Genomic DNA, 27,629 nt, shown 5'->3' with positions numbered 1-27,629 from the left:
TTATAGTAGCAAACACTCAGTGTACCTAGTTGTATCCTAAACGTGGCTATTGTACTTTTGTCTATTCACAGTATTGGAACGATATTTGCAGCACGTCTGCCTGCATTGCACACTCTAACTTTTTTAAACTCAGCCATTATACTAGCAAACACTCAGTGTACCTAGTTGTATCCTAAACGTGGCTATTGTACTTTTGTCAATTCACAGTATTGGAACGTTATTTGCAGCACGTCTGCCTGCATTGCACACTCAAACTTTTTTAAACTCAGCCATTTATAGTAGCAAACACTCAGTGTACCTAGTTGTATCCTAAACGTGGCTATTGTACTTTTGTCAATTCACAGTATTGGAACGTTATTTGCAGCACGTCTGCCTGCATTGCACACTCAAACTTTTTTAAACTCAGCCATTTATAGTAGCAAACACTCAGTGTACCTAGTTGTATCCTAAACGTGGCTATTGTACTTTTGTCTATTCACAGTATTGGAACGTTATTTGCAGCACGTCTGCCTGCATTGCACACTCTAACTTTTTTAAACTCAGCCATTATACTAGCAAACACTCAGTGTACCTAGTTGTATCCTAAACGTGGCTATTTTACTTTTGTCTATTCACAGTATTGGAACGATATTTGCAGCACGTCTGCCTGCATTGCACACTCTAACTTTTTTAAACTCAGCCATTATACTAGCAAACACTCACTGTACCTAGTTGTATCCTAAACGTGGCTATTGTACTTTTGTCAATTCACAGTATTGGAACGTTATTTGCAGCACGTCTGCCTGCATTGCACACTCAAACTTTTTTAAACTCAGCCATTATACTAGCAAACACTCACTGTACCTAGTTGTATCCTAAACGTGGCTATTGTACTTTTGTCAATTCACAGTATTGGAACGTTATTTGCAGCACGTCTGCCTGCATTGCACACTCAAACTTTTTTAAACTCAGCCATTTATAGTAGCAAACACTCAGTGTACCTAGTTGTATCCTAAACGTGGCTATTGTACTTTTGTCTATTCACAGTATTGGAACGTTATTTGCAGCACGTCTGCCTGCATTGCACACTCTAACTTTTTTAAACTCAGCCATTATACTAGCAAACACTCAGTGTACCTAGTTGTATCCTAAACGTGGCTATTTTACTTTTGTCTATTCACAGTATTGGAACGATATTTGCAGCACGTCTGCCTGCATTGCACACTCTAACTTTTTTAAACTCAGCCATTATACTAGCAAACACTCACTGTACCTAGTTGTATCCTAAACGTGGCTATTGTACTTTTGTCAATTCACAGTATTGGAACGTTATTTGCAGCACGTCTGCCTGCATTGCACACTCAAACTTTTTTAAACTCAGCCATTTATAGTAGCAAACACTCAGTGTACCTAGTTGTATCCTAAACGTGGCTATTGTACTTTTGTCAATTCACAGTATTGGAACGATATTTGCAGGACATCTGCCTGCATTGCACACTCAAACTTTTTTAAACTCAGCCATTATACTAGCAAACACTCACTGTACCTAGTTGTATCCTAAACGTGGCTATTGTACTTTTGTCTATTCACACTACTGCAAATCTATGTGCAGCACCTCTGCATGACAACCTCGTGCTCTGTTTTTAATAAGCTATAATGATAGCACAAAATACTGCCATTTTGTGGCATCATAGAACTGGCTGTTGTATTCCATTAGTGCCCCACTGGTGACAAGCTATTTCTAGCACCTCTACATCACACCCTCATGCACATTTAGCTACGCTAATGTTATAGCAAACTCATGGAATTCATTGCTGCATTTCATAATTCGGAGGGATAGAAAGTCAGGCTTCCTTTAGCTTTTCCTTCTGTTCATAGACAGCATCTCCAAGACAAATTTCCCCTCCACGTCTAAGTGTGGAGAGGCAGCTAGTGCGCATGCGTGTGCCGATGTACCCCAGCTGCAGCATAATTACAGTGTTTCGCCTAGTGAGTATGCTCAGCCTGACTGTGCCATTCCTGACGCTAAGTCTTCATTTCGGGATACAGCGCATGCTCCCACACTAAGTGTGAAAAGCCTCTTTGCACAGGTGCTTGCATTCTGTGCCGGGTCTAAGTCCTGTTTTGTGCCTAGACACCATGCTAAAGCTGATAGTCTTTTTTCAGAGACTGTATTTCATGCTACTGAGCATGCTCAGGCACTTCCTGCATCAGAGACTAGGTCCGGTAATGAACTCTTTGGCCCTGGCCCTGATGTGGGGGTCCCATATAGACCACAGGGCATCAGGTGTCCTCCCAAATGGCTTGCAGAGGCCCACACCTATGACTTGTCACCGCATTATTGATGGTCAGACGATGACTGGTGAGGTGTTTGGGTCATGGCAGCCATGAGGTCATCATTGAAGTTGCGTTTCCAAATAGGACGCTAGTTATGCCACTCATGACGTGTCACTCTGCTTTTGTCTCCAGGAGGTGCATTGTGGTTCACCCTGGTTTGGGGCGGACCCAGGTTATAAAAGGGGCTGGAGCCAACAAGGAGGTGCGCAGTCTTCTATTATGCTCCGAAAGAGCACACCTCCATGTGTTGAACCCATTGCGGCTTTAGGCCAGAGGTAGGCAGGGATAGGGTGGTGGATGCAGGCCACCACCACAGTTGGTAACGCAGAACGGTTAAGACCAGCTCCTGTCCTAACAGTCCTGCTTGTGCAGCCCAGTGGCATTAACAGGCCTGCTGCTGCTGATGCGCCTGCTGTCCACAGGTGTGGCCCCTACGCACACGGTCAGCGTACTCAATGGCCCCTGTGTTGTTAACAGGGAGTTCCTGGGCTGGGTGGGCATGTGGACCCTGTGACGCTAACAGGGCTCACAGTCTCCAGATCCGAATGGCGTCTAACTCGGTTCAGGCTACTATTAGTTTCATAGCCACACAGCTCTGTATCCTCCACCAAACCTTCAAGTTGCCAACCTCTCCTTTTCCAACTGGGAGCACGGTGGACACTGACTGCTGAAGGTGATATATACCTTTCTCTTTCTTTTCTTATTAATTTTTGTTATATAGCGGTCACAGATTATATACCACTTTATCCAAATCTGCCAGTCCCACTGTAACAGATGTTGTTTCTTCAGCAAATGTTACAGTTGTTTAACCACCAAATCCACGGACCAAAATTTTTTTCCCCTTTCCAACACACCTGTTCCCCTTTCCAACAGCATCTGTCCTTTTTCAACTCATTTTGGGATATGACCAAAAGTGCAACTGTGCAGGGACACCGTACTCAACGCCATCTCAGCACAGCAGCCATCCCTCGGTCCCTCCGATGTGGACAAGTAAAAGACCATTTCCTCCTATCCATGACAAAGTGTTGAGATTCACTCTGTGCAGCACTGGTGTTTAGTGGAAAAGTAGATCTAAGATTGCGTACCACATTCTGCAGATACTCCTGTATACGTGCGTCTATTTCTATGGCAGGAATTAGTTCGCCAAATTTTGTCTTGTACCGGGGATCTAACAGTGTGGCAACCCAGTATTCAGGATTACTTCAAATTCATACAATCCGAGGGTCATGTAGGTAGTGCAGCAAGAAGGCGCTCATGTGTCTTGTGCATCCAGGAGGACCAAGTCCTTGGTGTGTTGGTGGCAGAGAGGTGAGAATCGTGCATCCTTCCTCTGCCCTCTACCCACAACCTCGCACAACCGAAATGTGAGCAAGCTCTCACTCATCTGCTGAGTCTTCCATGCCCATCGCCAGTTCGTCCTCCATTTCTTCATGGGCTCCTGCACTTTCATCAACACTTTTTGCTGATACTATGCGCCCTTGTTAATCCCTCTCCCTCACCATGACTGCCGCATAGGTGCCGCTGACCATCTGGACCTCGTAGATCTTGTTATCCCTTCCGCATATGACTCCTCCTGTACTTCCTCCCCTTCCTCTTGTCCCAACACCTGACTCCGAATAATAATTACAGTGTGCTCCATCATGTAGATGACCAGAATTGTCACGCTGAGAATGACATTGCCAGTGCTAAACATCTTCGTCGACATTTCAAAACTGTGTAGCAGGGTGCATAGGTCCTTGATCTGACACCACTCCAGCAGCGTGATCTGCACCACCTCTGGATCAACTTATCCCAGGCTATATGTCTTACCGTATTTCAGCAGGGCTCTGCGGTGCTGCCACACACGCTGCAACATGTGCAGATTCCAATTCCTGCGTGTCGGAACATCGCATTGCCGGCGTTTAACTGCCAGACCCTAAGACTTCCGGAGTGATGAAAGTTGTTGAGCTGCTGTGTGCGCACGATGGAAGTGAGCACATAGCGAGCGTGCCCGCTGCACAAGGCCATGTAGGCCGTGATGGTGTTTTAAAAATTGCTGGAGAATTCGGATCAACACGTGAGCCATAAAAGGCACGTGTGTCACATTGCCCTGAGGATGGCCCGCAGCCAGGTTTGCATCATTGCCGCACACGGCTGTTAAGTCACCAACGGAGTCCGCTCCGTCAATTTGTACTCCGGTCGCCAGGTGACAACGTGTTCCTTTCATGAATAGTGCTGATGATGGGAGAGTAGTCGATGCCAGCGGCGCAGGTGGACGCAGGTTATGCTCACCCACTGGGCTGCATTACCTTGACAGATGCAGAATCTCTGGCTGAATGTAGCTGGTGGGTATCTCACAGATGAAATACCATCATTCAGCTACAACTAATGGGAAGACACCACACCCTTTTTTATGCCCATCCTGTCTGCAGACCACTGCCAGACATAGCTATGAACCTCTGGTTAATTTTACCCCCAGTTCAGTTTTATGATTTTGTGTGCTTGTTACCTGACTACTTTTCCTGCTTGCTGTTTATGTACCTTGTTGGCCGATACGCATTTCACCTCTGCTTGTTTTCTGATTAAGTCCTGGCCGTCCCATTCTGTTCCTGTTCCTCAATTAATGTTTTGACCCTGCCTGACTACTATTCTCTGTAATAGCGGTGTGACTCACATTTCCCATACATTTCAAAGTAAAACTTTGACCGCCTGATGGCATTGAGCTCTGCTGCCAGCATAGTAAGGAGGTGTGTGGTAGTCCTTGTGCGCAGTTGCAAGGAAGGGTGGCCTGACCACACAGGGTTTGCGCAAAGGTAGAGGACCCACACGAGGTTGAAGAGGCAGAAGCAGTGTATTAACTTCTACATACAGAACAAGGATTGAAACAACTCGTGGGGACGGCAAGACTTGTACAGCAGACCCTTCTCCATCTCTCACCATAGTTTGCCAGTGCCCAGTCAGTGACATGTAATGACCCTGTCTATGCTTACTGGTCCAAGTATCTGTGTTGAAATGCACCCTGTCGCACACAGATTTTCTCAAGGAAGTGGTGATGTTGTGTGCGACATGCCGGTGTAGCGCGGGCATGCTTTTCTTGGAGAAGCAGTGGTGATTGGGCATCTGGTACTGGGGCACAGCGACAGACATAAGGTCTGTAAAATCCTGTGTGTCCACTACGCGTAAAGGCAGCATTTCGGTAGCCAACAGCTTACAGAGGGATAGAGTCAACCACTTAGCTTTGTCATGGGTCGCAGTAAGTGGCCTTTTATTTGACCACATCTGAGGGACAGAGATCTGGCTGCTGTCTGTAGACGGTGTTGAGTAGGGTGTCCCTGGAAAAATGCAGGTTTGTGAGAAAAGTGCAGGCGGAGACATGATGTTGGCTTCATCTTGCCTTCAGATCTGTTCATCTTGTATCATTTTTAAAAAACACAGCAAGCAAGGGTTACTCCAAGCGGAGTCTCCCTTTTTTTCCAAAAATTGGGCCCCACACAGACACCTTATCAGTGGCAGCACTTGTGCCCTAGTTGCAAACAGGATGTTTTGATTTGCATCAAGCACATTCCAAATCCACAAGCATTTACTCTCCCCAGGATGACACAGGGGTAGTAAATTCCTTCTGGATCCATGACTTGTTCATTTTGATGAACGTCAGTCTGTCCACATTGTCACTGGACAGACGCGTGCGCTTATCTGTCAGCACACACCCAGCAGCACTGAAGACACGTTCAGAGACAACGCTGGCAGCTGGACACGACAAAATCTTCGAGGCGTAACTGGAGAGCTCTTGACATTTTTCTAGATTTGAAGCACAAAAGGAGCAAGGCTCCATTTGCAAAGTCATTGCATCGATGTTCATTTGGAGATACTCCTGTATCATCCTCTCCATCCGTTGACTATGTGTCAGACTTGTTGTCTCTGGTGGCCTTGCAAAGGAGGGTCTAAAAAAATTATGAAAAGATTCCATAAAATTGCTGTTACCAGCACCAGATACGGTCCTACTGGTACGGGTAGACTGTTGAAGATGACGAGGCCGTCCCATGTTTGTCAAGTTACAACTGGGAGAATCACTCCCTTCACCTGCACGGTTGTTTGGTGGAAAAGCCGAGCTAAGATCGAGTAACAGCTTCTGCTGATACTCCTGCATACGTGCGTCCCTTTCTATGGGTGGAATTATGTCACAAAATTTGGACTTGTCCCGGGGATCTAATAGTGTGGCAAGCCAGTAGTCATCATCACTTCTAATTTTGACAATACGAGGGTCATGTTGGAGGTAGTGCAACAAGAAGGCACTCATGTGTCTTGCGCAGCCATGCGCACCAAGTCCACGCTGTGTTTGTGGCATAGAGGTGCTAACCGTTCTTTCTTCCTCTGTCATCTCCCCCCAACCTCTTTCAACTGAAATTTGACCAAGGTCCCCCTCATCTGCTGAGTCTTCCATGTCCATGGACAGTTCGTCCTCCATATCTTCATGTCCTCCTGCACCTTCCTCAACATCTCACCTGCTACCATGCGCCCTTGTTGATCCCTGTCCCCCATGGTCCCATGCCTGCCGCGTTGGTGATGATGAACGTCTGGACCTTGGTGATGTTGTTGTGTCTTGCGCATATGAATCCTCCTGTAGTTCCTCCCCTTCCTGTTGTCCCACCCCCTGACTACGAATAGTGTTTAGCGTGTGCTCCAGCATGTAAATGACTGTAATCGTCATGCTGATAATGGCATTGTCAGCGCTAAACATATTCGTCGCCATGTCGAAACTGTGCAGAAGGGTGCATAGGTCCTTGATCTGAGATCACTCCATCAGGGTGATCTGCCCCACTTCTGCATCTCGTTGGCCCAGGCTATACATCATGACGTATTGCACCAGGGCTCGCTGGTGCTGCCACAGTCGCTGTAACATGTGGAGAGTTGAATTCCAGCGTGTCGCCACATCGCATTTCAGGCGATGAACCGGAAGGCCGAAAGACTTCTGGAGCGATGCAAGTCGCTCAGGTGCGGCGGTTGAACGGCGGAAGTGAGCACTGCAGACAGTTTCCGTGCCCTGGTCAGAAGGCCATCTAGGCCGGGATAGTGTGTTAAAAATTGCTGGACAACAAGGTTAAACACGTGAGCCATACAAGGCACGTGTGTCACCTTGCCCAGGCGAAGGGCCGCACCCAGGTTTGCAGCATTGTCGCACACGGCCTTACCAGGCTGCAGGTTGAGTGGAGACAACCATTTATCAAAATCAGTCTCCAGAGCTGCCCACAACTCAGTCGCTGTGTGACTCCTATTTCAAAGACATGTCAAGCTAAAGACCGCCTGATGCCGTTGCGCTCTGCTACCAGCATAGTAATGAGGGGTGCGTGATTCCTTCTGCGCAGTGAGAACGCTGGTGGCCTGACCAGGCAGGCTTGGGGCGGAGGTGGAGGACCCAGATGAGGTGGAGGATGCAGAAGCAGTGGCGGAACTTGGACAGACAGAGGATTGACACACAAGTCGTGGGGACGGCAAGACTTGTGCAGCAGACCCTTCACCATCTATCACCATAGTTACCCAGTGGCCAGTCAGCGACATGTAACGTCCCTGTCCATGCTTACTGGTCCAAGTATCGGTGGTGAAATGCACCCGTTCACACACAGAGTTTCTCAAGGAAGCGGTGATGTTGTGTGCGACATGCTGGTGTAGCGCGGGCACACCTTTCTTAGAGAAGTAGTGGCGACTAGGCATCTGGTACTGGGGCACAGCGACAGACATAAGGTCTCTAAAATCCTGTGTGTCCACTAGGCGGAAAGGCAGCATTTCTGTAGTCAACAGCTTACAGAGGGATAGAGTCAACCTCTTCGCTTTGTCATGGGTCGCAGGAAGTGGCCTTTTATTTGACCACATCTGAGGGACAGAGATCTGGCTGCTGTGTGTAGACGGTGTTGAGTCGGGTGTCCCTGGAAAAATGCAGCTTTGTGAGGAAAGTGCAGGCGGAGACATGATGTTGCCTTCATCCAAAGTTGGTGCTATCGATGTCTGAGAGAGCTGTACACACTCACTTGTTTCCCCTTCCAAACCAACTGACGACCTACCAAGCAAACTGCCTGTTGCGGTTACAGTGGTGGAAGTTGTGGGTGGAAAAACAGGTGTGACAGCTGTCCCCACAGTCCTAGAAGATGACGAGCACGCGGATGCACTGGAAGGGGCAGGCGGTGGATGGTTCGCTCCGCTAGGCCGCATTGCAGCACGGTGAGCTTCCCATCGGGCCATATGATATTTATTCATGTGACGATTCATGGAAGAAGTTGTCAAACTGCTGAGGTTTTGACCTCTACTAAGAGAACCATGACAAATTTTACAGATCACATAATTTGGGCGATCTTTTTCTATGTCAAAAAAGGACCTGGCTAGGCAAGGCTTAGAGGCCATGCGACCTGTTGATCCACCCCGAATAATGCTCAGAGGCAGAGTGGTGGCTGAGGATGCAGTTGTAGACGTGCTACCAGTGCTCCGACTGTGTCCAGGAAGGCGCCAGGTTACTTCGACGTCGGTTGCATCCTCCTCCACCGCCTCTGTTGACCTCCTCGAGTGTCTGACTGTGGGTTGACAGTAGGTGTGATCTAGAACTTAATCATCAATTGTTGTGTTTGCACTCCCCTACCCCTCAGACCGAGTTTCTTCTTGCCCTGACCGAATATTTAAGTTGTCATCCCAATCGGGTATCTGCGTCTCATCTTCATCAGTATGTTCCTCATTGCCTATAACCACAGTTGTTGGAAAGGCAGCATTTTGGTAGCCAACAGTTTGCATATGATGAAAGTCAACCTCCAAGCCATTTCATGCCCTTCTAAAAGCATGTAAAACACAGCGAGGGGACTCCAACCACAGTCTCCCTCGTTGCCACTAACTGGGCCACACACACCCCACTTGACTGGCATCGGTTGAGCCCCCTTTTGAAAAAGAAAAAGATGCTTTGCATGAAGCACTCTCAAAAATACGCGTGCCTTTCCCGTCCCCTGGCTGACCCAGGGGAAGAAAAGTCCTCTGAGAGCCATGACTTGTTCATCTTGGTTCTTTTAGAGACACAGCGAGGGGACTCCAACCACAGTCTCCCTCGTTGCCACTAACTGGGCCACACACACCCCACTTGACTGGCATCGGTTGACCCCCCCTTTTGACAAAGAAAAAGATGCTTTGCATGAAGCACTCTCAAAAATACGCGTGCCTTTCCCGTCCCCTGGCTGACCCAGGGGAAGAAAAGTCCTCTGAGAGCCATGACTTGTTCATCTTGGTTCTTTTAGAGACACAGCGAGGGGACTCCAACCACAGTCTCCCTCGTTGCCACTAACTGGGCCACACACACCCCACTTGACTGGCATCGGTTGAGCCCCCTTTTGAAAAAGAAAAAGATGCTTTGCATGAAGCACTCTCAAAAATACGCGTGCCTTTCCCGTCCCCTGGCTGACCCAGGGGAAGAAAAGTCCTCTGAGAGCCATGACTTGTTCATCTTGGTTCTTTTAGAGACACAGCGAGGGGACTCCAACCACAGTCTCCCTCGTTGCCACTAACTGGGCCACACACACCCCACTTGACTGGCATCGGTTGACCCCCCCTTTTGACAAAGAAAAAGATGCTTTTCATGAAGCACTCTCAAAAATACGCGTGCCTTTCCCGTCCCCTGGCTGACCCAGGGGAAGAAAAGTCCTCTGAGAGCCATGACTTGTTCATCTTGGTTCTTTTAGAGACACAGCGAGGGGACTCCAACCACAGTCTCCCTCGTTGCCACTAACTGGGCCACACACACCCCACTTGACTGGCATCGGTTGAGCCCCCTTTTGAAAAAGAAAAAGATGCTTTGCATGAAGCACTCTCAAAAATACGCGTGCCTTTCCCGTCCCCTGGCTGACCCAGGGGAAGAAAAGTCCTCTGAGAGCCATGACTTGTTCATCTTGGTTCTTTTAGAGACACAGCGAGGGGACTCCAACCACAGTCTCCCTCGTTGCCACTAACTGGGCCACACACACCCCACTTGACTGGCATCGGTTGACCCCCCCTTTTGACAAAGAAAAAGATGCTTTGCATGAAGCACTCTCAAAAATACGCGTGCCTTTCCCGTCCCCTGGCTGACCCAGGGGAAGAAAAGTCCTCTGAGAGCCATGACTTGTTCATCTTGGTTCTTTTAGAGACACAGCGAGGGGACTCCAACCACAGTCTCCCTCGTTGCCACTAACTGGGCCACACACACCCCACTTGACTGGCATCGGTTGAGCCCCCTTTTGAAAAAGAAAAAGATGCTTTGCATGAAGCACTCTCAAAAATACGCGTGCCTTTCCCGTCCCCTGGCTGACCCAGGGGAAGAAAAGTCCTCTGAGAGCCATGACTTGTTCATCTTGGTTCTTTTAGAGACACAGCGAGGGGACTCCAACCACAGTCTCCCTCGTTGCCACTAACTGGGCCACACACACCCCACTTGACTGGCATCGGTTGAGCCCCCCTTTTGACAAAGAAAAAGATGCTTTGCATGAAGCACTCTCAAAAATACGCGTGCCTTTCCCGTCCCCTGGCTGACCCAGGGGAAGAAAAGTCCTCTGAGAGCCATGACTTGTTCATCTTGGTTCTTTTAGAGACACAGCGAGGGGACTCCAACCACAGTCTCCCTCGTTGCCACTAACTGGGCCACACACACCCCACTTGACTGGCATCGGTTGACCCCCCCTTTTGACAAAGAAAAAGATGCTTTTCATGAAGCACTCTCAAAAATACGCGTGCCTTTCCCGTCCCCTGGCTGACCCAGGGGAAGAAAAGTCCTCTGAGAGCCATGACTTGTTCATCTTGGTTCTTTTAGAGACACAGCGAGGGGACTCCAACCACAGTCTCCCTCGTTGCCACTAACTGGGCCACACACACCCCACTTGACTGGCATCGGTTGAGCCCCCTTTTGAAAAAGAAAAAGATGCTTTGCATGAAGCACTCTCAAAAATACGCGTGCCTTTCCCGTCCCCTGGCTGACCCAGGGGAAGAAAAGTCCTCTGAGAGCCATGACTTGTTCATCTTGGTTCTTTTAGAGACACAGCGAGGGGACTCCAACCACAGTCTCCCTCGTTGCCACTAACTGGGCCACACACACCCCACTTGACTGGCATCGGTTGACCCCCCCTTTTGACAAAGAAAAAGATGCTTTGCATGAAGCACTCTCAAAAATACGCGTGCCTTTCCCGTCCCCTGGCTGACCCAGGGGAAGAAAAGTCCTCTGAGAGCCATGACTTGTTCATCTTGGTTCTTTTAGAGACACAGCGAGGGGACTCCAACCACAGTCTCCCTCGTTGCCACTAACTGGGCCACACACACCCCACTTGACTGGCATCGGTTGACCCCCCCTTTTGACAAAGAAAAAGATGCTTTGCATGAAGCACTCTCAAAAATACGCGTGCCTTTCCCGTCCCCTGGCTGACCCAGGGGAAGAAAAGTCCTCTGAGAGCCATGACTTGTTCATCTTGGTTCTTTTAGAGACACAGCGAGGGGACTCCAACCACAGTCTCCCTCGTTGCCACTAACTGGGCCACACACACCCCACTTGACTGGCATCGGTTGAGCCCCCTTTTGAAAAAGAAAAAGATGCTTTGCATGAAGCACTCTCAAAAATACGCGTGCCTTTCCCGTCCCCTGGCTGACCCAGGGGAAGAAAAGTCCTCTGAGAGCCATGACTTGTTCATCTTGGTTCTTTTAGAGACACAGCGAGGGGACTCCAACCACAGTCTCCCTCGTTGCCACTAACTGGGCCACACACACCCCACTTGACTGGCATCGGTTGAGCCCCCCTTTTGACAAAGAAAAAGATGCTTTGCATGAAGCACTCTCAAAAATACGCGTGCCTTTCGCCTCCCCTGGCTGACCCAGGGGAAGAAAAGTCCTCTGAGAGCCAGGTCCACATTGTCAGTGGACAGACACGTGTGCTTATCTGCCAGCAGACCCCCAGCAGCACTGAAGACAGGTTCCGAGAGAACGCTGGCTGCAGGACACGACAAGATCCTCAAGGCGTACGTGGCGAGCTCAGGCAATTTATCCAGATTGGAAGCCTAAAATGAGCAGGGCTCAAGTTGCACAATAATGGAATCGATGTTTCTTTGCATATACTCATATATCTGTGTGTCTCCCTCTTTTTCCTTGTCCAGCTGTTTTGTTTTCACATGAGTATATGTCCTTGTCACTTTCCCATGTGTTTGTGTTATGTTGTGAGTTGTTTGTCACCTTTTGGACACCTTTCAGGGTGTTTTCTAGGTGTTTTACTGTGTTTGTGATTGCCTGCCATTGTTTCCTATGGGCTCGAGTTCGGTTCGTCGAACGTTCGACGAGCCGAACTCGAGCCAGACCCCCCGTTCGGCGAACCGCCTCGAGCCGAACCGGGACCGGTTCGCTCATCTCTAATACTGAACCATAAGGGGGATCGGCCCAGCTCTGCCCGACAGGCTTTGTTTGAGGTGCTGCGATGGATTTGGAGGAGATATTTACAGAACTCCATGTGGAAGACTTCAGTTGGGCTGGAATCCCACTTTGTGTGGTCTGGGTAGGTCACTGGGCCCCATACGTCGCTGCCATATAGCAGTATAGGGGTGATGACGCTGTCAAATATCTTGAGCCAGACTCTCACAGGTGGTTTGAGGTGGTACAATTGTCTTCTGATGGCATAGAAGGTTCTGCACGCTTTTCCTTTCAGGGCTTCTGCTGCTTGCTTGAAGCTCCCGTTATTGCTTAGCTCCAGACCGAGTTAGGTATAGCTGCTGGTTTTCTCCAGCGTGGTGCCATTTAATGTGAAGGAGGGAGAGTTTATTTTATTCTGGTTCCTCTTCTGAAACACCATGACTTTGGTCTTCTTTTGGTTGATGGGAAGCGCCCATGTGGTGCTGAATGTTTCCAGTACTGCCAGGCTATTTTGGAGGCCTTTCTCGGTTGGGGAGAGTAGCAGGAGGTCGTCTGCGTACAGCAGGAACTTCACCTCTCGGTCATGCAGACTGAGGCCTGGAGTGGGGGAGGACTCTAGAGCTGTTGCTAGTCCATTTATATAGATGTTGAATAGAGTTGGGCTCAGGCTGCAGCCTTGTCTGACCCCACGGCCCTGTCGGAAGAAAGCAGTCCTCTTCCCGTTCACCTTCACGCTGCATCGGTTCTCAGTGTATGAGCTCTTGATCACGTCGTAGGTTCTGCCACCTATTCCGCTTTCCAGAAGTTTCAGGAACAGGCCTGGATGCCAAACTGAGTCAAATGCCTTTTTGAAGCCCACGAAACATGCAAATATTTTCCCCTGTTTTTTGACGTGGACGTGGGTCTTGATGAGGCTTTGCAGGGTGTAAATGGGGTCCGTGGTGCGGTGGTTTGGCATGAAACCAGCTTGGCTTCTGCTGAGGATGTCACCCTGGGTGAGGAAGGCGATAATCCTTTTATTAATGATGCTGTTAAACAGTTTTCCCAAAATGCTGTTTGACACAGATCCCTCTGTAGTTTGCTGGGTCATATCGGTCTCCATTCTTGTAGATGGGCGTTATGAGACCTTGATTCCAGCTTTGAGGGAAGTAGCCGGCACTCAAGACATGGGTGAATAGTTTTGCCAGTGCTGCATGAATGTCTGGGGAACTGTATTTGATCATCTCAGGTAGGATGCCGTCCCTGCCTCTCTCTTTTCTCTCTTTCTCTCTTCTCTCTCTTTTCTCTCTCTCTCCTCTCTCTTCTCTCTCTTTGTCTCTTCTCTCTTCTCTCTCTTCTCTCTCTCTTCTATCTCTCGTCTCTCTCTTCTCTCTCTCCTCTCTCCTCTCTCTCTCTTTCTCTCTCTCTCTCCTTTTTCTCCTCTCTCCTCTTTCTCCTCTCTCTCTCCTCTCTCTCCTCTCTCTCTTCCCTCTCTCTCTCCTCTCTCTCCTCTTTCTCACTCCTCTCTGTCTCCCATCTTTGTAGCTGAATAATCCCCTTCTGGATTCTCTACTGCAATACAGCGGTCAAGATTACCAAATCTTCCTATGCTTTTCATTACAGGCAGTGACTCAATGGGTAGAGTTACCGCCTAAGGAGAATTAGTTCATGAGTTCGAGTCCCGGTAAAGAATTTAATTTAATTCATTTATAATTTTAAATTATAATTATTAGATATTTATAATTATAATTTAATTTAATTATGCACTGAGGGGAGGAGCCAGACATCAGCTGTGAGCCACGGGACACACCTCTAAAATCGGATCAGTTTATGGAATAAGGCTGCATTGCTCTCTCCTCTCTCTCTTCTCTCTCTTCTCTCTCTCTTCTCTCTCCTCTTTCTCTTCTCTCTCTCTCTCCCTCTCCCTCTCTCTCTGTCTCTCTCTCTCCTCTCTCTCTTTTTTTCTCTCTCATTTTCTCAGTCTCTCTTTTTCTCTTTTTCCCTCTTTCTCCTCTCTCTCTCTTCTCTCTCACTCTTCTCTCTCTCTCTCCCTCTCTCTTCTCTCTCTTTTCTCTCCTCTCTCTTCTCTCTCTCTCCTCTCTCTCTTTTCTCTCTATCTTCTCTCTCTCCGCTTTCTCTCTCTCTCCTCTCTCTTCTCTCTCTTTTTCTCTCTCTATATTTTTCTCGCTCTCTCTCTCCTCTCTCCTCTCTCTCCTCTGTCTCCTGTCTCCTCTCTCTTCTCTCTCTTCTCTCTCTCTCTCCTCTCTCTTCTCTCTCTTATCTCCTCTTCTCTCTCTCTTCTCTCTCCTCTCTAATTCTCTTCTCTCTCTTCTCTCCTCTCTCTCTTCTCTCTCTTTCTCTCCTCTCTTTCTCTCTCTTTTCTCTCTCTCTTTTTCTCTCTTTCTCTCTCTCTTTTTCTCTCTCTCCTCTCTCTCTCTCTTTTTCTCAGTCTCTCTTTTTCACTTTTTCCCTCCCTCTCTCTCATCTCTCCTCTCTTTTCTCTCCTCTCTCTTCTCTCTCTTCTCTCTCCTCTCTCTTCCCTCTCTCTCTCCTTTCTCTCTTTTCTCTCCTCTCTCTCTTCTCTCTCTCTCCTCTCTCTTTTCTCTATCTTCTCTCTCTCTTCTTTCTCTCTCTCTTTCAGACCTGGCGATGATTAGCTGATGCGGTAACCTGACGGAATCAGTTGACACTATAAGTCGAGCGGTGAGGCCGGCTTTTTACCGCCCGGCCGGCTAAACTGTCAGCTGATGCTGTTGGACAGGAGTCTGCACTGAAGTGTGTAGTTTGTTTGGGTTTTTTTTGCACTGATGCATCAGCTGATTGTATAAAAGCCGTTTATACAATCAGCTGCTGTGTCATGTGATTCAGGCCCTTTAACCTGATGCATCATCTGATCGCTTTGCCTTCCAGCAAACCGATCAGATGATATTGGATCCAGATTGGACGGCGCGGGACCCTTGACCCAGGATTACTGCGGAGGGGGGGGTTTTATTTCAATAAAGATGGAGTCACTAATTGTGTTGTGTTTTATTTGTAATAAAAATATTTTTCTGTGTGTTGTGTTTTTTTTATCCGTACTAGAAATTCATGGAGGCCATGTCTAATATTGGCATGACACCATGAATTTCGGGCTTAGGGCCAGTTGATAATATACAGCTAGCCCTAACCCCATTATTACCCAGCGAGCCACCCGTCACCAGGGCAGCTGGAAAGTTGGATACAGCGCCAGAAGATGGCGCTTCTACTACAAGGCTCAGCATACTCCATCCAGGACTGTATGCAGGAGTATTTGCCCACCGAAAAAATGACGTGGGCTTCGGCATATTTTTGTATGCTAGCCAGGTACAGCAGGCACCTACGGGCTGCCCCCAACCCCCAGCTGCCTATTTGTACCCGGCTGGGAACCAAATATATAGGGAAGCCCATTTTTTGTAATTATTTCACGAATTTCATGAAATAATTAAAAAACAAATGACGCGGACTTCGCCATATTTTTGTATGCTAGCCAGGTACAGCAGGCCGGTACGGCTGCCCCCAACCCCCAGCTGCCTATTGGTACCCGGCTGGGAACAAAAAAAAATAGGGAAACCCTTTTTTTAATTATTTCATAAATTTCATGAAACAATTAAAAAAAATCGACATGAGCTTCGCCCCATTTTTGTGTCCAACCACCAACAAGGCAGCTGGGGATTGGAATCCGCAGCACAGGTTGGCCTGAACTTTATGGGCCCCTCAGCTGCGAATTGCAGTCTGCAGCCGCCCCAGAAAATGGCGCTTTCATAGAAGCACCATCATCTGGCGCTGTATCCAACTCTTCCAGCTGCCCTGGTCTCGGTGGCTCGCTGGGTAATAATGGGTTAGTACCAGCTTTGTTTTACTAGCTAGTATTAAGCCAGAGATTCTTAATGTCAGGCAAGTTTGACCCGGCCATTAAGAATCTCCAATAAAGGGTTAAAAAAAAAGACACCACACAGAGAAAAAATACTTTAACAGAAATAAATACACAGACACACTTAGAGACTCCATGTTTATTACTCCCTCTTATCCGTCCACGATCCATAGTCTTCTGTCTTCTTTCTCCTTCAACCCATGCAGCTCTGCTACATCAGCAGTGCTGCATGGGAGGAAGACGCTGCTTCTCCCCGTGCAGTCTTTTCACTCCGTGAGTGAGCTGAGGCTGCTAGCTGTAAGCGGTGATGTCACCGCTGACAGGTGCGTTGCTATAGCAATGGTGATCTCCGTTATTGACCAGCTGTGGCAGCCGGTGAATAACAGAATGGGGAAGCAGAACAGGGAAGCCGACCGTGTGCCAGAGCATCTCGTCGGTACACGGAGATACACAAACGATCACCGCGTAACGGAGAGATGCAATGACAGGACCTAGCATGACGTCATAGCCATGTGACCAGTCTGAAGCCAATGAGATAATAGACACGTGACTGGTCACATGCTATTTTGACGTCACGATAGGTCCTATCATCAGTGCTGGTTACCGGGAGGACGCAGTGATTATCGGAAGGAAAAGCGGCGGGAGACAGAGTGCAGGATGCATCGTGGGGACCTGTAAGTGTTATGGTAATGTTTATTAACTGTATGTGTACATTTATAATGTGTTTTTATGTGTTTGTGATTGTCTCCCATTGTTTTCAATGGGGTTCGAGAGGTTTTTCTAACGGTTCACCGAACCGAACTCAAACGTGGCCTCCATTTGACGAACCGAACCGAACTCGAGCCTCTTGAGTCTCGCTCATCTCTAATCATGACTGAGCCCTCAAATCGTAATAGTTCCTCTGAATCCGTGACAGTTGGTAGCTATGGTGTACAGTGATTTCTGAGGCCTGGTGATGCCAGAAGTCCTGGCCTAGAGTGAAGAAGCTAAAGAAGGGAAGAAAAGAAAGGTGTGGAGGACTAGACAGTGGACTGAGAGGAAAGTGGGCCATGTGAATTGAGATTTCATTTTTTTATTTTCATTTTTATTTTGCATGTTATATTTATCATGATTTGGGGTCTGGAAAGACCACAGAGCATAGTAAAGAACATTCTATTATCAGAGAATGACTTTGCTGCAAATCACATTTCCCTGTATAATTCTCGTGATTTTCTTCCTTTCTTTGAATCCACTCATAGTGTAGATCTCATGAAGAAAGCACTGAGTTACACTTCATAATATACTGTTCTGCAAATAGGTGTTTGTTGTAGTTCTTTCACTTCTTTGGCTACAATGGACAAACTAGTTTCCAAAATGATGATTTTTAATTAAAATAGAATCTTAAAAATATTGATATGGCTTTATTTTACTTGGGTGACAGGGCGTTAGTGATCTGACAACAATCCATTTGAGTATGTCTTTGTAATCTCCCTGGTACGCATGAAAGGCTTTGAACTAATAGAAAATTGATTTTTGTTTGTATGTTTGGAATAGATGGCACATTTTTATAGTACACTCAGGCTCCATATAGTTAGGCTGGCACTTGCTATAGCTTTATCTAAAAACAGGCGACTCTGAAGCCCTCAGTCCTTAAAAAACAACAATATTATTGTTTAAATGATGATGGTAAATTTGATTTGCTCTCGCTAAATTGAAATCTCCGATTAAATTACATTTCTGGTTAATAAATTCACTGAAAGGAAATTTTACTCAGCAAGAGCCAGCACCACGCAGCCTGGAGGCATTAATAAAGGTTATCTGATTGATGAGGAAGATAACTTGGATGTGAATTTGCGGATGGGGATTGTTAATGTGTTTCTGCACAATTGTTTCCAACTTAAAGTAATAGGCTTGAACTGTGCAGGTCCAGAGCGACGAGGCCACCTTGGCTTGCTCACAGCCGACTTTCCTCTCTCTTTTCATTTAAAATTGTTGTGCTATTGTCGTTTTTGCTGTTGATATTTCAGAATTTTAACAAGATCCCTGGGATTGTTGTTCTCTTCATTACTCATTGTATTACCGTCCTGACATGTCCTGTACGCCTCATTGGTCTTCTTTCTTCCCTGAGTGCTGTCTATCTGTTAGCAACAACTACAGCTACTATAAACCTCTACAGACAACTCATGTCTCCTTTGTTTATTTGTGCTACAGGCTGTACAGTTATGTTCGAGACATCCTTGCTTCTTTTCAATGTAGAGAGAATCCGCCATTCTTAGGTAAGCGAAAAATTATACTTATTTGTGTCATTAAGTCCCTAGTGTATTACGTGTGATGTTTCAGTTTCTAGTAGTTCATCAGACATACACTATAACATTTTCACATAAAGTAATATTGTTACAGATATACATAGAGTAGGCAGATATGTCACTCAAAGCAAGGATCACCAATCTATGACTAGCCTACTTTGGACACATCATATGAAAAGAGTAATCACTGGAGAACGACATTATCATTGGGAAAAATAGAAGAAACAAGGCAAGGAGGTTGACTGACAACCCGATGGCTTGATACTATCAAGATAATGGCAACAAAGACCCTGGTGAACCTATCTAGGTTTGCCAAGATTGATCTTCCTACAGAGCGTTTATCCATCAAGTCACCATTGCTTGAGATTGTGCTGGCTGTTGAAAGAGAAAGATGCAGATATGGTGGTACTGAAATCATACTAGCTAGAGTTGGGCGGATTGATTTGCCGAGCCCCATCTACTGAGCAGGTAAACTGTCTCTAGCCTCTGGGCAGGAGGCTTGAGAATATTTTACCTTTGAGGTTACCTGATGTGTCTTTTTATTACCTGGGCAAGTGTGACATCATCATTGCAACGTGATGCACAGATGATGTCGCACTAGCCCGACTACTCAAAAGCTGCATAAGGGATCTGAAAGGTAATACTCCCAATTAGTAGCCAAAGTCTACCAATCTGATCAGTGGACTGGAGTCCCGCAAATCTATCTATGCAACTTTATGCTACCTGTACCACAATATTTGATTACTCTATGTAAATATGTTACTATATTACATGATGCGAATATGTTTATCCAATACCCTAAATTATACTTTACTATTAGTGTATGTCTGACGAAGGTCTAGAACAAATGTCACACGTTATACACAGTGGACTGCATGACACACATAAATACCATCCTTTTTCACTTAAGAATGCCGCATTCTTTCTATATGATCATATTTATAGTGTAGGATGCGATCTGCGTACCAAATTTTTCAGTAGTGCCACATTTCTGTATTGAAAATGTTTTTCTCTATGTGAATAACATATAGGAGGCTATGTGGGGGCTAATACTGTCTATAGGGGACTATGTGGGTTCACATTTTATATAGGATGCTAATAATGTCTACAGGGGACTATATTGGAGCTCATGCTGTATATAAGGGAGCTATGTGTGGGCTCATACTGCATATAGGGTTCTTTATATGTGGTCATACTGTATAAGGGCTATGTGTACGCTCATACTGTATATAGCGGGCTGTGTGTAGGCTCATTCTGTATATAGAGGAGGCTGTGACTGGGCTCATATTGTTAATACAGAGACTGTGTGAGTTCATACTGTATGTAGGGGACTGTGTGTGGACTTATACTATATATAGTAGGGCTGCATGTAGGCTCATACTGTATATAAGGGGCTGTGTGTGGGCTCATACTGTACATAGGGGACTGTGTGTGGGTTCATAATGAAAATAGGAGGCTATGTGTGGGCTTATACTGTATATAGGGAGCTGTGTGTGAGTTCATACTATATATAGGGGAGCTATGTGTGGGCTCATGCTGTATACAGGGGAGCTATGTGTTGGTTCATGATGTATATTTAGAAGGCTGTATGTGGGCTCATACTATATATAGGGGGCTGTTTGTGGGCTCATGCAATATATAGAGGCTGTGTGGTGGCTCATGCTGTATATAAGGGCCTGTGTTTGGGCTCATACTGTATATAGGGGGGCTGTATGTCATTTCATACTGTAAATAGGTGAGCTATGTGTGGCCTCATGCAGTATATAGGTGGATATGTGTGGGCTTATTCTGTATGTAGGTGAGCTATGTGTGGGCTCATACTGTATACAGGGGAGCTTTGTATTGGTTTATGATGTATATTTAGAAGGCTATTTGTGGGCTCATGCTATATATAGGGGCTGTGTGGTGGCTCATGCTGTATATAGGGGCCTGTGTTTGGGCTCAAACTGTATATAGGGGCTGTATGTTGTTTCATACTGTAAATAGGGGAGCTATGTGTGGCCTCATGCAGTATATAGGGGGCTATGTGTGGACTTAATCTGTATATAGGGGAGCTATGTGTGGGCACATATTGTATATAGGTGAGCTATGAGTGAGCTCTTGCTGTATATATAGGAGGCTATTTGTGGGCTCATACTGTATATATGACGGGCTGTTTGTGAGCTCATGCTATATATAGAGGGCTGTGTGTGGTTTCATACTGTATATAGGGGAGCTATGTGTCGGCTCATGCAGTATATAGGGGCTGTCTGGGGATCATACTGTATACAGGGGAGCTTTGTATTGGTTCATGATGTATATTTAGAAGGCTATTTGTGGGCTCATGCTATATATAGGGGCTGTGTGGTGGCTCATGCTGTATATAGGGGCCTGTGTTTGGGCTCAAACTGTATATAGGGGCTGTATGTTGTTTCATACTGTAAATAGGGGAGCTATGTGTGGCCTCATGCAGTATATAGGGGGCTATGTGTGGACTTAATCTGTATATAGGGGAGCTATGTGTGGGCACATATTGTATATAGGTGAGCTATGAGTGAGCTCTTGCTGTATATATAGGAGGCTATTTGTGGGCTCATACTGTATATATGACGGGCTGTTTGTGAGCTCATGCTATATATAGAGGGCTGTGTGTGGTTTCATACTGTATATAGGGGAGCTATGTGTCGGCTCATGCAGTATATAGGGGCTGTCTGGGGATCATACTGTATACAGGGGACTGTGTGGGGATCATACTGTATAAAGGAGAGCTATGTGGGGATCATATGACACAGTAATTAGAGGAATTGGGTTGGGATAATACTGTATATAGGGGTCTGTGCTTGGAACATATTGTATATAGGGGGCTGTGTAGGGGCTCATACAGTATATGGCGAATGTCAGTATACTTTAGTTATGCTTAATGTTAAGTGATACAATTAATATTAACACAAAATAATATAATATTTTTATCCCCATTGGACTGGAGCTCATGTACGACTTGACCACTGATTAATTAATTTCCTCAGTGGCTGCCATGCGCTGTGCTTGGCTTTTTCTAGATGCCCCAAAGAGGATGAATGGAGCTGCGGTCACACACCCGACCTGCCGCTGCATTTTATAATGGGGATAAAACTGCTTTGTGAAGGATATAGGTTTCTTATTCTTCCAATCAACGGTCGGATTCTACCAATTAATAAGTTATCACCTATCCTGTGGATTGATGATAACTTTACCATATAACCAACTGTCGCGGGCGAAGGGGACGCGCTCGCCATGCTCGGGTCCGGGGCTTCTGCTGCTGCTGCTCGGTGGCTCGAGCGGTGGGACGGACCCGGGGACTCGAGCAGCGCTCCTCACCCGTGAGTGAAAAGGGATAGTTTGGTTAGGGAGATTGTTCGTGACACCACCCACAGGACGTGGTGATGATGCCACCACCGCTGCTGGTGACGGGGATCCCGGGAGAGATGGTAGGGAGCAGCTAGGATGTTGTCCCCTCCGTGGGTAGGGGGGGGTTGGTGATCCCGGGGCCCGGTGGTGTAACGGGGAGCCTGGATGGCTGGGGTGCAGGGTTGCAGGGACAGCGCGGCGCGGTGCCGGACGGCACTGGTGTACTCACTCAGACAATCACTGACAGAGTCTCTGGTAAACCAAAACGGCTGGATGGACGGGTCCCGCAGCCAGCTGCAGTGTTGTTGTGCTCTCCCCGGACGGCTGATAGTGGCTGTCTTTCCCTGCACCTGTTAGAAATGTTCTGACTCCTGTGGTTGCCCACCGGTAGTCCGCTCCCCGGCGTATAGGTGCCATAGGAGCCCGTTTTGCCCACAGGCGCTGGCCCTTGGATCTCTAGCCTGTGGCGGTGGCTGTATATCCTCACGGTGTGGACTGTTGCCTTCTGTCGAGACTTGGTTGTTGGGGAACCCCTGGCGCTCCTGTCACACTCGGATTTGACTATTGACGGCGGCTCCAAGCCTGGGTCGGGGTCTGATGGCCCTGCCTGTGTGTGCTTAGCTTCACTCCGCTCCCCGGTTCGGTACCGGTGGGCCACCGCCCAGCCCCGGTCCTTACGGCTTTGCAGAGTTCCACCAACTCCTGCAGACGGCCACCACAGTCTGCCAACCTTGCTGTCAGTGTCTGGGCTCCTACCCAGGCACACGCAGACGTTTTACTCCTCTCACTTCCACCTCCTAAACTCATCAGTCTCCTTTTCCCGCCTCCAGGCCTGTGAACTCCTCGGTGGGTGGGGCCAATTGCCTGGCTCCGCCCCACCTGGTGTGGACATCAGACCCTGGAGGGAGGCAACAAGGGTTTTTTGTCTGACTGTTGTTACTGTCTAGGGTGGGAGGGTGTGTATGTTGGTATGTATGTGACTACCTGGCTAGTCCAGGGCATCACACTACTTAATGCAGACTACCATAATTGTACATCCCAGTTATTGTGTGCACCCAGTAGATGTGCAGGAGTATTTTACTGTCGATACTCCACTATAACAGGTATAATTGTGCCGCCTGCATTCTAGCAGCCAGCGCTGCTCGGGTCCAGGGCCTACGGTACGGCTCGAGGGGTTCCCCGGACCCGGGGGTCTTGCGGTCACTCCGAATAAAAGGGGGACGTATTTGTACGGGGTTGATTGTAGAATGTCTGTGATGCCACCCATGGTGTGTGGTGAGGTGGGACACCACCGCTGCTGTTCTGGGATACCCGGGGAAGATGTGATGGCAGCCGGATGTTAACCCCTCCGTGGGTAGGGATGATTGCCCCGGGGCCCAATGTCTCTGTGCAGGGTATGACGACGGCAGGCGCTTGCACGCACAGGTGGACCAGGGGATAGTTGGTTACTCACAATTGAATGAATCACACGAGTCTTTTGGTAAACCAAGGTACTGGTGGCCGGCCGCACTGTTTTGTGTGTTGTGGGCTGCCTGGTTTGGAACTCAGGAGTCCGCTCCCGGCTTTTCGTGTGCCTAAGGAACCGTGCCTGCAGACGCTGACCCGTGGAATCTATGGGCCCTGGCGGTTGCCCTATCCCTCTCTGTGGGTGGTTGCCTTCTTTCAGGACTTTGGTTGGGATGGGACCTATAATCCTGCCTTCAATCGGTTAATTAGCTAGGCCGCTAGTTTCGGTCCTGGCTTGAGGGTCCGAGTACCCCCCTCTGTGCACGGTTTCCGGTTGTGTCTCCGGTATCGGTACCGGTGGGCTCCAACCCTTCTCCGGTCCTCCTCGGATCTACCAAGCCGTCTTCCCGTCTCCTGCTGATGGAGACCACCGTCTGCCACCTAGCCAAGGTGCCAGGGATCCGACCCTGGCACCGTTCAACTTGGACTTTCTCTGCTGGAGCTACACCTAGCTCCAGCCCAACACTCCTCTCTACTTAAATTACAAACTTGATCTGACTGAGAACTGCTTGTTTTCCCGCCCCGGGCTGTCTAGAACCCTAGGTGGGCGTTCCCTAACCGCCTAGTCCCGCCCACTGGTGTGCCTGTCTTGCCCTAAGGGGGGGTGACTAGGGTTTCAGGTCGGCTTTATGTTACCTAGGTGAAGGATGGTGTTATGCGAGGGCCTATGTGTGACTACCTGGTTTTGCCAGGGCGTCACATAATGGCTAACAGATATTTGTATATAGCTGTAGTGTGGACCCCTAGAGTCAATTCCCCAAGACACTCCAGTCCGACCCTCTACAGATCTGTTATGTTTATTAACATTTCATTTAAAATATCAGTCTTGTTGGAAATTGTTTTCAAATAAATATAAAAGGGCAGATGTCTAATAGATTGACAACAAGCTATGATCATGCACATTTAGGTATGTAGGGGTGACAATGACACTTTGTTGTGTCCTAACACATGTCCTGAAAAGGTGGTGCATGACATTCGCTATCTCTTTTGGGCTCCTTGAATCCAAGTGTCAAACTCCTCATGCTCTGCATTAAGAATAACACATTTGTGCCTGAAATATTCCATTAACCCTTTATAAAGCCATATACTGTTAGAGATGTCAGATATGACACATTTAAGATTATTGAGGCCTTCATCTGCTTTTCAAGGAAAAAGGGGACCTATAGTCTGAAAGGGATTTAACAAGTTGAAAAAAATAGTACTATAGAGTACAAGTTCAGTTTTAACAGTAATTAAACAGTTTTTAATGCAAATAATGCTTGCCTACTTCATCAAAATGGCCAGCAGACTCCAGTAAATGGAATCTCTTGGATTAACAGAAGAGCTGGCAAACCTCTCTGGTGCCACATACATCCACTTCTTGTTTCTCCTTAGCCCTTGATTATCCACCATCACTGTAGATAATATTGCAGTATAAAATGTGTATATACAGTATGCCCAGGATAATCCCAAAAAGGGGGCATGTTTGCTTGCCCCCATGCTTGCATGACCACAAAACTACCACAGCCAACATCCTACCTGATGTACAGCAGCGTCCAGACATTGTCTACTATGCTAATGCTGGGAGCAGAAGGAAAAAAAAATGAGCAGAAGTAAATACTGGAATTTCTGTTAAGGATCTGAGGTATCATCTTCTATCTGTAAACGGGGGGTTCTTGGTCCTCTGTTCATGGAGCGTTTGTACTGTGGACTACATAAAAGTTTGGGTCTACATACTAATTCTATAGGGGGTCTGTAATGTGTTCTATATTCAATTTGTGGTATGCGAAAAGGCTAAGTACATATAATTTGTGAATCAAATGCCATAGCCTGTGGTATGTCCTTTATAAACGGGTGGGACGTAAGGGAAAATATTTGCATGGCGAGGTAGGTATTCTCCATGATAAACCTTGTCAAAAGTTGGCAATCATAGTATCTTAAGCCCCCGTCACATTTATCGACTTTACAGCGATCCCGAAAACGATGCGACCTGATAAGGATCGCTGGTAAGTCGCTGGGAGGTCGCTGGTGAGATGTCACACAGTCAGACCTTACCAACGACTCATTAACGATACAGGTCGCAGTAGTGACCTGTATAACGATTTCTGCTGTCATTGGGACCCTGTCACACAGTGTCAAACAGCGACTAGAGGCTGTGATTTTTGCAAAAGGAGGATCTACAAAATATTAATGTCACTTTTATGTTGAAGTGCCCATACTTTTGCACCGGTCAAATTTTGTTTAAATGCGGATTGCACATTTTCTGTTAGTACAATAAACCTCATTTCAATCCAGAAATATTACTCAGTCCATCAGTTATTAGATATATGAAACAGAAATAGCTGTTGCAAAAACCCAAATTGTTATAAAGAAAAAAGGTTAACATTAATAGGGGTGCCCAAACTTTTTCATATGACTGTATATGAGCTCGGTTTTCAGGATTGGTGGGGTCCCAACAGTCAGACCCCCAGTGAACATAAAAATAAGGGATTACTTGAAAACTTGAGAATACCCATTTAATGGTATTATACTTGTAGCGCCCCTGAACCTCTCAGGGCACTACTAGGTACTGCATCCTGACAAAGATGCAGGGCCTACCCCCAGGGACCTTCAAGACCAGTGCCAATACCACCAAAACACATAACATTCCCAGTTCACACTCCCAATTAGGGGTGACTGATTAGTCCGGGCCCCAATGGATGGCCGTACAGAGGTGGAGCCAGTCCAGTCCACTAGCCGACAACCCGGTGGGAGGGGACAGAGACAGAATGACAGAGGAGTCCGGTAGTGACAGTTGAAGGGGACGGACGTGTCTCCAGACGGGGTCATGTAGCAGTGACCTAGGTGGCGTAGGAGAGTGGTTGCCAGGGAGAGTACAGCCAGGTACCTCTGGAACCAGAGCACCGACAGGGCACAGGGCCCTAGGTAAGGCGACAGCTTCAGGCAACCTGACAAATACCTGCACAGTGAGTACCCCATAGCCCTGGGCGACACATACTCAATGTTCAAAACATGTATGCAATGTATGCTCAGTACAAGCAAAGATGGTTGGAAACACAGGATTTACATATTTTTGTATTCTTTATGAAATATTTCCATGAAAGATTTAGATGACATATTTTTCCCAAATATTTACCTAATTCCTTAAAAAAAAAATTAGAAAATATTCCACCCACAATTTAGACACAATTCTTTCTCCTGGTACAGAGCCTGCATTGTCTTATACAGTGGATTGAAGTAAAATACTGAGGGAACAAGGTCTTATGTGTGCAATTATGTCTCTCCAGTGGGATCACAAAGCTGATGACAAGGTTACTAAGTCGCTTTGCTTTGCTGAGCTGGCACATTCATTAAAAGGAAAGTGGACAGCTCTGGAGGCCTCTAAAATGTGCTGATGATTTTCATCACAAGTAAATACAGATTTAGAGGCTGACAAGTATGACACAGAGTAATAATGGAATCAGGAAAGATTATGCCTTAATGACAGGTCACTGGAAATAGAGCTCTGCTGCTTGTACGTAAGCGAGTACATGACGGCAATGGTAAATTGGAGAAATGTCATGTTTTATCATATTTATGTTACATTTTTTATAACATTGTTTGTTATAATTTACTTTTTTGTACATTTTATCTTTATATAGTTTACAAATATTTTGTGTTGTGAACACCTCAATGGCCACAGCCAGGAAAACAATCCCTCTGTATGTGTGTTATCTGTCTATCACACTCATGTCTTTAAAGGCTAGGTCTCCAATTTACAGCAAATACAAACTACTAAAACTATTCCCACATGTATTTCCAATTTTTCCATCACATGTGAGTATAGTTTTAGCCAAATGTGGCTGCCACAAAGTGCAAACCTTGCCTACAGCCTCGCTCGCTCCAGTGTATAAAGAATCGCTACAATACTAATCCAGAAAAGTTGTACGAGTGTCATGCGTATGTTA

This window comes from Anomaloglossus baeobatrachus, chromosome 3 (assembly GCF_048569485.1).
Source record: "Anomaloglossus baeobatrachus isolate aAnoBae1 chromosome 3, aAnoBae1.hap1, whole genome shotgun sequence".
NCBI classification, from domain to species: Eukaryota; Metazoa; Chordata; class Amphibia; order Anura; family Aromobatidae; genus Anomaloglossus; species Anomaloglossus baeobatrachus.
The sequence above is the reverse complement of the archived record's forward strand: the minus strand, read 5'-3'. Positions refer to the sequence as shown.